Source organism: Leopardus geoffroyi, chromosome D2 (assembly GCF_018350155.1).
Source record: "Leopardus geoffroyi isolate Oge1 chromosome D2, O.geoffroyi_Oge1_pat1.0, whole genome shotgun sequence".
Taxonomy (NCBI): domain Eukaryota; kingdom Metazoa; phylum Chordata; class Mammalia; order Carnivora; family Felidae; genus Leopardus; species Leopardus geoffroyi.
This window is the reverse complement of record NC_059334.1, coordinates 1601885-1616386: the sequence shown is the minus strand read 5'-3', so window position 1 is coordinate 1616386 and position 14502 is coordinate 1601885. Positions and strand designations below refer to the sequence as shown.

The following is a 14502-nucleotide window of genomic DNA, read 5'->3' as shown; positions in this document are numbered from 1 at the left end:
CTTTTCTCTGACTGACTTATTTTGCTTCGCGTAATACTCCCTAGGTCCATCCACGTTGTTTCAAATGGCAAATTTTGCTTTTTGCATTTTTTTTAATAGCCGAGTAAAATTCCATTGTGTGTATATGTATACATCTTTACCCATTCATCTATTGATAGACACTTAAGCTATTTCCATAATTTGGCTATTACAGATAAACCTGCAATAAACATCAGAGTGCATGTACCCCTTGGAGTCAGTATTTTTGTATTTTGGGGGTAAATATTTAGTAGTGCAATTGCCAGATCTTGGGAAATAATAGTCAACCTTTTGAAGAACCTCCATACTATTTTCCAGAATGGCTGCACCAGTTTGCATTTCCACCAACAGTTCAAGAGGGTCCCCCTTTCTCTACAGCCTTCCCAACACCTGTAGTTTCTTGTGTGTTAATGTTACTCATTCTGACAGGTGTGAGGTGGTATCTCATTGCGGTTTTGATTTGCGTTCCCCTGATGATGAGTGATGCTGAGCATCTCTTCATGTGTTTGTTGCCCCCTGTACGTCTTCTGTGGAAAAACATCTATTCACGTCTTCTGCCCATTTTTTAAGTGGATTGTTTGGGCTTTCAGTGTTAAGTTGTATAAGTTCTTTATAGACTTTGATTACCAACACTTTATCAGATATGTTATTTGCAAATATCTTCTCCCATTCTGTTGGTTGCCTTTTAGTTTTGTGGATTGATTCCTTCACTGTGCAGAAGCTTTTTATTTTGATGAAGTCCCAATAGTTTCTTTTTGCTTCTGTTTCCCTTGCCTAGGAGACTTATCTAGAAATAAGTTGTTACAACTGAGGTCGGAGAGTTTACTGCCTGTGTTCTCCCCCAGAATTTTGATGGTTTCCTGTCTCACATTTAGGTCTTTCATCCATTTAGAATTTATTTTTGTGTATGGTGTAAGAAAGTGGTCCAGTTTCATTCTGTTGCATGTTGTTGTCCAGTTTTCCCAGCACCATTTGTTGAAGAGACCGTCTCTTTCCCGTTGCCTATTCTTTTCTGCTTTGTCGAAGATTAATCGACCATACAATTGGGGGTTCCTTTCTGGGTTTTATGTTCTATTCTATTGATCTATGTATCTATTTTTGTGCCAGTCCCACACTGTTTGATCACTAAGGTTTGTGATATAACTTGAAGTCCAGATTTGTGATGCCTCGAGCTTTGCTTTACTTTTTCAACATTGCTTTGGCTCTTTGGTTTCTTTTGTGGTTCCATACAAATGTTAGGATTCTTTGTTCTAGCTATATGAAAAATGCTGTTGGTATTTTGATAGGGATTGCTTTAAGTCTGTAGATTTATAGGAATTTAATATAATATATTAGACCTACAATGTAGACATTTTAACAATATTTCTTCTTCCAATCCTTGAATATGGAATGTCTTTCCATTTCTTTTTGTCGTTTTCAGTTTCTTTCATCTGTGTTTTATAATTTTCAGAGCACAGGCATCTCACCTGTTTAGCTAGGGTTATTCCTAGATATCTTATTGTTTTTGTCCAATTTTAAATGGAATTGATTCCTTAATTCCTCTTTCTGCTGTTTCATTACTGGTGTATAGAAACGTGACGTTACTGAATTGATGCATCCTAGCAATTTTTTGGTGGTGTCTTTCGAGTTTTCAATATAGGATATCATGTCATCTACAAAGTGTGCAATTTGTATTTCTTCCTTACTGATTTGGATGCCTTTTATTTCTTTCAAAATACACAACATTTCATGAATTTGCATGTCATTCCTGTGCAGGGGCCATGCCAATCTCTGTATCATTCCAATTTTAGTATCTGTGCTGCTGAAGTGAGCACTATTTATCTTCCAGTGAGCTTGATAATTAGTATCTTTCAGGGAGTTTATCAATTTTATATATAAAAATTTTTAATGTATTGGTATAAAGGTTTTTATAATATTCTCTTAAACTTATCCTGTCGGTATATTTTCTAGTGGAGTCTCCTTGCTCGTTCCTGATTACCGGTTAAGGTTGTCTTCTCTGTTTTGCTGATCAAAGTGGGTAAAGATGTATCAATTTGATGCATCGTCTCAAATACTCGGCATTTAGTTTCACTGACTTTCTCTACTATTTTTCTGTCACATTTAACTTATTTCCACTTTGATCTTCACTGCTTCTATTCGTCTTGGCTTCAATTTGCTCATCCTTTTCCAGTTCCTTAGAAGAGGAATCTAAGAGCATTGATTTGAGACCTATCTTTTCTAGAATTAACATTTAATTCTAGATTTGCCTCCAAAGTGTCACTTTAGCAACATTGCACACATTTTCATATGCCACGTGTCCATTTTTACTAAGCTCAAATAGTTTTAACTTAATCTTTGAATGTTTTCAGTGGACAATGAGTTATTTCGAGTTGTGCTATTTAATTTCCCAATTTGGGAGATTGGCCACAGGTCTTTCAGTTATGGATTTCTAATTCGGTTCTACTGTTTAATGGAAGGGTACTTTCCATGGCCTTAAATCTTTTTCCATTTTATAGATGCTTATTTGAGGGCACAGAATATGATCTATCTTGAATGATGTCCTGTGTGTACTCGGAATACAGTAATAATAAGGGTTTTAATGTGATTGATAATCATAACATCTGTGTCACTTTTGATAGACAAATTTTCTCTTTTTATGGTTTCACTTTCCTCCTTCCTGGCAGCTTAGTAATTTTTAATAGGATGCCAGTCACTGGGAATTGTATCATGCTCATTGCTGAATTTTAGAAAGATATTCTCAGTTCGTTTTCAGACATAGTTACGCCAGTTTTCCTCTAGAGTCTTGCTTCTAAGATTTGCAGGGAAGGCTGGAGCTGTTTTCTGTCTAGGGTTAATCACTCCCTTTACTAAGGCCAGACCTTTCTTTACACCCTAGCCACTGCCTGCTGGATCAAGAGGTTTTCTAGACTAACAGTTGGGAAGAGGCCCTACTCCAAGCCCTGCACCTCTGGGGGTTTACACCTTTATTCCTTTTTGGTGGTACTTTCCACCACCTTGAGGGCTTTCATTTAATGAACATGTTAATCAATACTTCACGAAACACCTGAGGGCGTTTCTGGAGATCTCTGGAAGTCTATCTTTATACTTCTTTGTCCTCTCAGTTCCTTTGCTGTGGAGAGCACAGTTCCTTTGCTGAGCTCAGTTACTTTGCTGTGGGTTGTCCACAGTGGTTGTCCAATCCTGGTTGTCCAATCACCCCGCCCCCAACCAGGCTCTTGGCTCTGAGTTCTCAACTTAAGGAACATACTAGATTCACCTGGGTGCCTTGCCCATATGCCTGGGTAATGATAAAGCTCACCTCGTTTTTATCTCTCATCTCTCGGGAAACACTGTCCTTTGTTTCCTGATAGACAGCATCCTGAGAAGCATCAGTTCATATACTTTGCAGCTTTTCAGCAGCCCAGTAAATTCCGACGCTAATCGTCTACCTTGCCCAGAAGTGAAAGTCATACATCTTATTTGTCAATGCTTGAGGTTGAGATACACTGTTGAAAAGATTCCATTTAAAGTGGGAAAACATTGAGAGAAACTTCACTCTAAAAATATTTAGTACAGTAGCTTCCCTTATTCCACTGTAGGGAATACTGTAAGGGGTAGGAGGAGGGAATTAATCTAACGAGTTAATATGTTTCTATTTCCAAGCACTCGACTGTATTAATCTTGCAATGCATGTGAAAGAAATCATGTATTTTACAAGTACTTGGTGCTATACAGTTAGATGCATTCTTGACAATATGCCAAGTTACAAAAATCTGGTGTGTTTCCTATCTGAACGCATCTTTACATAGCCTGAAAACTTCGTAGAAAGCAATTATTGTATGTTAATTGTATTCAATTAAATAAGGTATAATTATCTATTTCTAATTTGTATCATTTATATTAAAATAATATACGGATGATGCTTTTTAATTGCTTCTTGACTTGATGTCTATGTATGTTATTGCTAGAATAATTACGAGTATTCAGATGTGGGTAAAGATATTAAAATATACCGAATGAATTCAGATGTTGAAGCAATTAATGGTAATCCAATTATTTCCTTTAAAAACTGAAAAGATCAGATCCAAATAAATAAAATGTATCCTTTTTAAAACTGCAGTTGCCTAGTTTTCCCATTGCATCTTACTGGATATTATGAATGTTCTTTTGAGGAAGTCAGTGCGATTTCCAGTAACATGAGACATCAAACCAGAGGAAAAGGGAACCATCTTTGTTTCTCGAGCTTTTGTTGATGTTGTCGCTGCCGTTTTGCGTACTTCTGTTTTATGCCAGGGGACTCAGCCAAATAGCTGCCTCAGCTGAAAAGCGGAAATGCAAACGGTTCAGCCTTGGTAAGAAAACTGAAATCCCACAGCGCAATCGACCCTCTATCTTCCCATGTATGGACAGTGAGTAGGTCATCTCTAAAAGCTACAAAGAATCATGGGGACTATTAATAAGCCTTAGTAGATGGGGGGCGGGGGGGATCATGTAAACTTATGCAAATAAATAACAACTTAAGTAAATACAGAAGTGTGGTTTTAGTTGGCAACTTGGAGTATTATTTGCTTTCTGAATACTCATAACTTGAATTTAAAGCATCTAAAACTGTTTAGCTCTTGAATATCAACCTACCGGCACTCTTAAAAAAAACCAACTTTGGCATTAAAAAATTAAATGGAAATATGTGTAAACTTGTGACTCTGTGGCCAATTCTGAGAGCTCAGTCCTTGGCTATTGTTGTACCTGTTTGTTCCTACCTCGCATGTAGATCATGTTGGTGTTTGGAGTTTTAGGCTATAATTAGGTCAAAAATATCTATGATTGTTTAAAAAGGCTTTCCTGAAAAGAAAACAATTTTGTATCCCAAGAATAATATAATGAATAAATTCATTCAACAATTGTTTTCTGGAGTTTAATATGATTTCACATATTACATATTAATTAATTCTATTTCCTATGAATAGCTTCACATGCCATCTAAAGTGCTTATTTAGAAGTATGTCAAAACTACTACATTTAGATATTCTCACCTCTCTTCATATAAATTTCTTTATTATCTTTAGCAAAAATACCTACCATTTACTAAGTGCCTAATATATGTCAGAAGATTTTATCTTTACCTCAATTCATCTTTAAAATGAAACACCTTACAGAAGAGGAAAGAGAATAAGAATCTGTCTCCACTGGATGCCCTAGGAGGCACCCTGGGGGAGATCATCCCATTCCAGGAACAGCTCACTGCATAATCAAACTGCCTCACTAATGCCTGAGGACGAGGAGAGGACGACATGGGGACCAGGAGAGGACGACGCGGGGACCAGGAGAGGATGACGCAGGGACCAGGGGAGGACGACGCAGGGACCAGGAGAGGATGATGGACGTGGGGACCAGGAGAGGACAATGTGGGGACCAGAGGAGGACGACGTGGGAACCAGGAGAGGACGACATGGGGACCAGGAGAGAATGACACGAGGACCAGGAGGGTGACGTGAGGACCAGGATTGGGTCAATGACATGAGGACCAGGAGGGTGACGTGAGGACCAGGATTGGGTCAGCTCACTGTGGAATAGCTTCTGCCATTCTCACAATTATTTTTCATAAACATGAAATAAAACACTGTGACAGACACACGTCAACAGTGAACTGTCAAGTAAATGGGTACCCCCGCGCTTCTGGGGAGGTAATTTTTACCTAAGAGGGAGATAGGCGAGGACTTCCGACTCTGTCCTTGCAGAGCCGTCTTCCCGAGATGCGTGTTTCCACACAAGTCAGCACCGCTGTGGCATCCAAGCTGCTAGTTGCAAAGTCCCCTGCTTTGGGCCAGGCTGGGGCTCCACGGCACAGCCAAGCTTCCTGATTCCCAGGGTGTCCCCAAGATGGTGGCAACTACCGTGAATCTGCTCTGGCATCTGTTTCCTTAACTCTGCCCCTGGGCTCCACGTGTCCACCACGATGTACCTGTGCTGCAGGGTGACCGGCTAGTGACGGGGTGGTGAAGGATCTAAGAATTATTTTTTCTCACCGTCGATTTTATTTCTCCCACTCAGTATTAATATGGTGTCGAGTACTATACTGAGCAACACGAAACCATAATCGCATTTATTCCTAATGTCTTTAATCATATAGTGATGATTACAACCCATATTTTATGAATGAGCACACTGAGGACGGATGTGGCTGAAAATGCCGGAGCAGGTTTTGAACACGAACCTCGGACGCCAATGTTAAGCTCTTAAAGTCGACATATTGCTTAAAATTTTCCATGATACTCGCTGATATTTTCTTTTTTTAAAAAAAAAAATTTTTTTTCAACGTTTATTTATTTTTGGGACAGAGAGAGACAGAGCATGAATGGGGGAGGGGCAGAGAGAGAGGGAGACACAGAATTGGAAACAGGCTCCAGGCTCTGAGCCATCAGCCCAGAGCCTGACGTGGGGCTCGAACTCACGGACCGCGAGATCGTGACCTGGCTGAAGTCGGACGCTTAACCGACTGCGCCACCCAGGCGCCCCTCGCTGATGTTTTCTTAAGTACAGTCCAAACTTATGCGTCTATGACTGCCAGGAATAAGAAGTTCCATAAAAACCCTACCCTAAAAGACATCTTTAATGTTGAAGTATATAATACAGTCCAGTCAAGTTGTTGCAGATGGCGGGATTTCCCTTTCTTATGGCTGAATCATATTCCACCGCATATATGGTACACTGTTAGCTGCTCATCCTCCGACAGACTCTTCAGTTGTTTCTTCATCTTGGCTGTTGTGATTAATGTGGCAATAAACATGGGAATACAGATATCTTTTCCAAACACTGGTTTTATTTCCTTTGGATATATACCCAGAAGTTGGATTGGTGGGATATTTTCAATTTCTGTTCTGTTTTCAATTTCTTGAGGAATCTCCACACTGTTTTCCACAGTAACTGAACCAGTTTACATTCGTACCAACAAGGAACAAGTTTCCTTCTTCTCTACATCCACACCAGCACGTTAACCTCTTTTCTAACGACAGTCATTCTGACAGGTGTGAGGTGACACCTCATTGTGGTTTTGATTTGTATTTCCCTGACGGTCAGTGACGTGTAGCATCTTTTCATGTGTCTGGTGGCCATCTGGACGTCTTCTTTGGAGAAACGTCTATTCGGTTTCTCTGCCAATTTTTTAATCAAATTTTTTCTTGAGTTGCAGGAGTTCCTTACATATTGGGGATATTAACCGCACTTCAGATCTATCATTTCAAATATTGTCTCTCATTCTGTAGGTTGCTTTTTCATTTGGTCAGTGGTTTCCTTTGCTATGTAGAAGCTTTTGGGACTGATGTAGTCCCACTTGTCCATTTCTGCCCTTGCTCCTTATGCTTTTGGTGTCATAGCCAGGAAATCACTGCCAAGACCAATGCCAAGGAGCTTTTCCCCTGTTTCCTTCTAGCAGGTTTATGGTTTCAGGTCTTATATGTGTGTCTTTTAATCCCTTTTGAGATAACTTTTGTGGGTGATGTAAGATAGACACTAGATTTCAAATGTTCTCACCACAAAAAGAAATGATAGCTACCTAAGATGATGGAGGTGTTAGGGAACCCTACACTGGTAATCATATTGCAACATACACATGTATCAAATCAATACCTTGTACACCTTAAACTTACATAATGTTATATGTCAGTTATAGTTCAATTTTAAAAAGACATCATCAGCTCAGTAATCTTGCCTCATTTCTCAGATTTAGGGCTTCAATTTTTCATTTTGTAAAAAAATCAGTTCCTTATTAATTTATATTAACCTCTGGTGGAGTTAACATCTCATATTTTAATAGCAACAGTACATAAAAACCACTGACTATTTTTGAAATATGGGAAATTTTAAGTTAAATTTAAATCTCAGGTATCCTCTGCTGTCACAAATGAGTACTACATTTATCTTAATTGTGAAACCTGACAAATGATTCTGAATTTGAAGAGTCTCTGACAGTTTGTTTCTAACTCAACTGGGCACAAGAGCTTACTTGAGCCAACTAAAAGTCAACATTACATTATTGGAATAATTTTAGCTGCGTATCCATACTAACAGTTTTGCACAGAAGATAACATTATAAATATCCAAGAGCTTTGTATTTTTTTTTTTTTTGTTGCATATGACAGCAGTGTTGCCTTATAAACAAATCATGAAATAGCTGAGCTTCGGAGTAAAGATCAAAGCACCTTCATACTTGATCGTATCTCTCCTTCTATTCTCCATTATGAACATTATGTAGAACCACATGCATGCAGTTAATTCCTTTTTTTTTTTTTCCCTTGATGTTGCTTTTATCTCAACTTCAGTAAACATCATTAGGAAAATTTACCCTACGGAAATGGGTATTGACTAGATGAAGACCGCAGGGATAGAAACATGTATCAAGTGTGGCTAGACCGAAACATGTCGCAACTAGCACTTCACGTGTAAGGAAGGTAAACTCAAGCGAGGACAAACTCAGTGATGAGTCAGGCTGAGACAAAAAGCCTTCTTGCTCCTCCTCCCGGGTTACAAGGACGGCCCTGCTGTCAACAGAGAAAGGGGAGACTCTTCCTCAACCCACCCATTGCTCCCATTCATACACAAGCTGAGGAAATGGCACTAAGAGAGTTAATGGTCTCAATGTCTTAAAACAACTCAAATGTTAAAGGAACTTGGCAAGTATCGCTGGGCAACTATAAGGGGGGACTGGAAGATACACAATGGGTGTGAAGAACACGGGTGTCTTCAAATGATGGAGGAATTTTCCTCTTTGTGACTCTTGAAGACAGAGGTAGACTCTGTTAGTTGTATGAACCTATATGGAAGCTATTTTTGAGACCAAATAAAAAAACCCTCTGATTTTTACTTTCATTTTCTCTATGCACTTTACTGGCGCATATAAATATGACATTTAATACTCAAACAGGTCCATAAATATATTTTTTCATATTTTTTATGGACAAGAAGGATGCAGTTCAGAGAGGCTAAGTAACTTGCCAAAAGTCACACAGCCTTTAATCATTGTTAGTGAGTTTGTACTACCTGTGTCCCGTTTCTTTCATTACACGAACTGCCCTCTGGTAGAGTATGTTATACTCTGATGAATATTGTATGGGTATTGCTTTCCTTTTAGGTTCATAAGAAAAATCAAAAGCTTTTGGTTTCTTTTTTTTTTTTTAATTTTTCCTAATGTTTCTTTATTTTTGAGAGAGAGACAGAGTGAACACAAGCGGGGAAGGGGCAGAGGGAGACACAGAATCTGAAGCAGGCTCCAGGCTCCGAGCTGTCAGCACAGAGCCTGGCATGGGGCTTGAACTCACGAACCACAAGATCATGACCTGAGCCGAAGTCAGATGCTTAAACCACTGCGCCACCCAGGCGCCCCAAAACCCTTCGATTTCAATAAGCTCCTTCTGCACCTAATTTAGCTGTTTGAAAACATCTGCCAAGTATACATATTCTTATATCAAAATTTAAGGATTTTGAAAAAGTCCTCAAATTTCCTCACAACGAATAGGATTTTCTTTCGAAAGAGATGAATTCAGAGACTCTTTGAACTCTCTTAAACACTGTGCACTTCTACACTGGGTATTAGGTTTCTTCAAATTAGGTTCGTAAGACAATGAATTAAGTCAAAGAATAACTATTTAGTCCTGTTGTTGAATATAATGCATTTATGTTTATTTCTATAACTTTCGCTCTCTAAATAGATGGCTTAAGACATAATGTACTTTGTTTTCATATGTTCTAGGTTACAAAATCTGAGTTAATTCCTCTGCCTACTTTAATTCAGTCTTTAAGCTAACCCTAGGGACTGACTGCAACAGTTTATACAAATTCTACAGCCAATATTTGCTCAAATAAACAAAAAAGTGAAGTCCCATACCCAATACAACATGCGTCACTGGCTGTTCTCCAAGCTCTCTGATTCTTTTCAAAAATTAACTGTTATATGCAATATGATGTGTGTATGTGTTGTGTGTGCATGTAAAATAGGGTAAAAAAAAGTAAAAGGAAGACAGGATTAGAATTGTTTTGATCAAAGAAGAAAAACTAAGTCAATATTAGGCAACCACGTTCATTTTGCAATTGTTCCTGCTGACCGATTTTCATTGGTTGGTTCTTCGTAAAAGGCCGGCTAGATTTGCAAACAACGACTATTTTAAACAGATGACTTTCTAAACACCCTCTTCCACTTGATAATTTAGAGCAAGCTCAAGTTGCTAATTTGGCCATTTACTTGATTGAGGAGAGAAGAGACTACTGTAAAAACTCTCATGCAATTCTAATTTTTTTAAATGTTTTTCTTAGAGAGAGAGAGAGAGAGAGAGAGAGACAGAGTGTGATCTGGGGAGGGGCAGAGAGAGAGGGAGACACAGGATCTGAAGCAGGCTCCAGGCTCCTGCAAACTGCAGGGTCATGACCTGAGCCGAAGTCCAGCACTTCACCAACTGAGCCCCCCAGGCGCCCCTCCGGCGATTCTAACTAAAACAACATAACGTGGCATCCCTGCATAGCTCTGATCGAAAATGTCTGGGAGAAAAGGCTAACCTGAAGGTAAACTAACTGAATGATGTATGACTATAGAGTTCAGAACATGGACGGACGTTGGGTTTGCTTCTGAAACCCGAAGCTGCCAGAGATGGGCACCATACCCCGACAGCACCCTGGTGTTATGTAATGTACGTTCTATGCACTTCCTGTTCCGCACAAGGCGTTCCTAAAGGGCAGGGCACCTCCGGGAACAAAACACACTGCGTGTTCCGTCTGGAAACAGTCACGTATTCCAGCTATCCTGCCAGTCACATAGACTAAGCCACGGTTTATACTTGAGATTGGGAATACATAATACCTATATTTAGAACTGTGAATCTAGTAGGTTGTGTTATGCAAATGAAAATTATTTATGCACCATGGGGCGCCTGGGTGGCTCAGTTGGTTAAGCATCCGACTTCGACTCAGGTCATGATCTTGCAGTTCAGGAGTTCGAGCTCCGCGTCGGGTTCTGTGCTGACGGCTCAGAGCCTGGAGCCTGTTTTGGAATCTGTGTCTCCCTCTCTCTCTGCCCCTCTCCTGCTCATGTTCTGTCTCTGTCTCTCAAAAATGAATAAACGTTAAAAAAATCTTTTTAAAGATAGCAGCCATCAAGAATAAATTCATAAAAGCCTCTATAACGTAAAAAACCAATTTTGTGTTTATGTCAGTATATGCTACACCTAAATGTGAATCCGTAGCAAATCTTGAAATAGCCTGTTATAATCACTATGACAGCATGCTTATACAATCAAAAATATTCTTGGAAAATCACTGGTTGTTTAACTTATCTTTACACCTAAATTAACCATCTATGGAACAGAGGTTGGCATAGTGACAACCTCGATTGTGATAGAATTCTAAAATGGCTCTACCCCCTGGTATTTTTCCGGGGTTATATTATATCACAGCATAGAAAGCATTTTCCAGATGGAACTAGGGTCATTTATCAGTTGATCTTAAAAAAGAGAGAGTGTCTGGGTAGTGCTAACCTATCACATGACCCCTTTCAAAGCAAAGAGTTTTACCTGGCTGGTAGCGGGTGAGGAAGTTTGAGATTCTAGGCCTGAGACGGATTCGATGTTTTGTCTTTGCTGCCGAGATGGAGGAGGCCAGGCCAGGGATCTACAAGCAGCCTCTAGGAGCTGAATGGGGTCCCCAGCTCACAGCCAGCAAGAAAAGGGGGGTGGGGACTTCCATCCTAGAACGTCAAGGAACTGAATTCTGCCAACAGCTTCAATGAGATTGACAGGGGGCTCTTCCCCAGAGCCTACAGACATGAGCCGAGCCTAGCCAAAACGCTGCTTTGGGCTTCTGGTATCCCGAACAGACACCATGGCCACACCATGCTGGCTAGCTGACCTACAGAACTATGCACTAATAAATACGTGCTGTTTACAGCCACTTTTGTGGTGACACTCTGTTATGCACCAATAGAACACTAACTCGTTGGCCCATATTGATTCTCAATTAATTGTAATATAATGTGTACCTTGCACCTGATTATCTGAAAAGCCCTACATAGACACACACACAAAAAAAAAAAAATCAAAAAGTCAGTTAGAAGAAAACACTTGTTTTGGAAACCTGACTCTTGCAATTCCAAGATCCTCATGAGATTTTGTTCATCCGTCCATCTATTCTCTCAAAATATTATGGGGAATTCTAATTGTCTCTACAAATTCAATGCTGAACAACATCACAGAGACATTGCCTGCCCTCACTGATCTTATAAAAGTGATTTCTTCTTTGCTCATTTAAATATGAGCCAGATGTGATTTGAACTGTACTTTTAGTACTATAAATTCTATGGCATTTCCATAATTCTGAATTTAATTTTGAATATGTATTGTAGCAACATGAGTTTTGATAAAGGCCAATATATGTGTATCCTTAGTGATTCAGCAATATCATTTTATATTATTAGAAATGCAAACAAAAGTTATTATGAGGTTGTGGGGAATAAGCTTAGGAATTCCCTGAGCCTGCACGATGGGTTAACAAGGCAGAAAGAATTAGATAACAGCCATAGGATACTCACACCCAAGTTTGGGCAAACAAGATTAGGTAAACAGGGCAAAGGCCCCCAGTATAGGACAAACGGGGCCAAGACATCCAGTAGAGGACAAAGGTATAGGAATAGGAAATCTCAGGATGAAAACATCCAAGACGTGGCAAACAAGATTAGGTATGCAGGGCAGAGACGCCCCCGAACTTAGTTCAATAGCAGAAAGCTGCTTTCAAAGGAAGGAAGGACCAAATTAGGTAAATAGGTAAATAGGGCTATAGACCACTGCTGGGTGAAGTTGCCCAGAGCAGAGCTAATTAGCAAAAGAAAGGTGCCTTGTTGACCCTGAGGTAGCATGCTCTGTCTGTCTTGTCCCCAGACCAGTTTAGGTAAACAGAGGTGGGCCTTCGTGTCTACTGTAAACAACCATCGACTCAGCGCCAGCATTTTGTTTTATATTGACCCAAGCCCCTAATAGCGCATATCTTCCAAACCCCTTTCCCTCACACCCATGAGTTAATGTTCACAGTTTCACTGTCTCTTTGTGCATATCCATCATGCTTGTAAGCCTTCCAATCCTAATAAAAACGGATCAAGGACCCCTACTAGGGGCTGTTGTCTCCTCCCAGACATTAGCCTCTCTCGCATTTTCAATCCTGTGTCCTGCTCTCTTGCTGGACAAGACAGAACTCCAGACCCAGAGTCTACGACATGAGGTGGGGCAGACATACATCTAGAGATGAGTTTGGCCTTTTAGACTAAGTATTTGGGAAACAATGTAATTTGTAAATAACTTAAAGGGCACCTTTGAAATATATGAACCAAGGACACTTTAATAGTCTAATATCTCTCTGTACTGCATAAAATTAAGAACATAAGAGTGGAATCTTCAAAATGTTTTTCAGAATTTGAAATTTGACATATTATTGCTGGATTCTTAGAGAAGGGAAGAGCAAATAGGGGATACTGTGATGTGATGTGATAACGGAAATCTATTCTGAGAGGAGAACAAGATTCTAGGAAGCATAAAACCACTTGCTGGAAGATACCAAAAAGTTCTCACTGACACAATGTGCCTGCTCATATTGCCAGCGCACCTCACCTGATATAAATGGTAAGGACCAAGCACAAAAGATCCTAAGATGGTGAAGAAGAGGAGGAAGACCAAGTAAGTAATGCTATTTATTATTTTTTGGAGATTCTTTTATGTGCCAAGACCCCTGGCAAGAACAATATATATGTTTTGTTTTTATTCCTCACTACATTAACAGCGAGTTAAGAAACAGTTATCCCTATTTTAGAAATGTTCCTATTTTATAAATCAGCAGTATAACTGTTGAAGAGCTTAAACAATCTGTCCTGCTCTTGAGTAAAAGCATTTCAACAAGGGATCTGAACAAAGGACCATGCTAACATCTACGCTTGTAACCAGTTTCAAAGAGATTCCCCCAAAAAACAATAACCATGAAATTCTGTCTTCCAGAGCCACCTCTCTGTGCAGACCCATCCAGATTGCCTCGGTCAACTTTGTGAGAATGGAAAGGTCTCCAGCTCTGGAGACAGGGGACAGACACTTGAGCAGACCAGCTTCATGAGGGATGAAAGTCTATGGCACTGACATCCCAGACCCAACTGCAGCCTTCTCTTCCTTTTGGGGGATCTCTGTTTGCAGGACCACTTTGTTTCAGACTTGTACATTCCACTACGTACCAAAGATCTCCCCCTAAGTTTACAAGGTGTCCGCAGAAAGTACCACTTTCCTCCTTTATCTTTGCTTCCCCACATTTATGCTCTGTCTCTTCATAAACACAGTAATGCAGTTTCCCAGGCAGCTACATGGGCTCATTCTACCAACTTCTCCTATCTTGCCCCATCCTTCCCATCTGCTGCCCAGCCAGGCCTAATCGTTTCTTCCTTAAGCTCCTCCAGGAGCCTTCTGATGCACTCTCTTTCCCCCCACCCCCTGGAAC

The 14502-nt window shown here is 40.0% G+C and overlaps 1 non-coding gene across 1 annotated transcript; it reads right to left on the bottom strand.

Annotated features, from left to right (window-relative positions):
• Window positions 1–1728: 1728 nt before the first annotated feature.
• On the bottom strand, window positions 1729–1832 carry LOC123577571. Its single transcript, XR_006701930.1, has one exon. It is a non-coding gene; the product is annotated as a U6 spliceosomal RNA (small nuclear RNA).
• Window positions 1833–14502: the final 12670 nt, after the last annotated feature.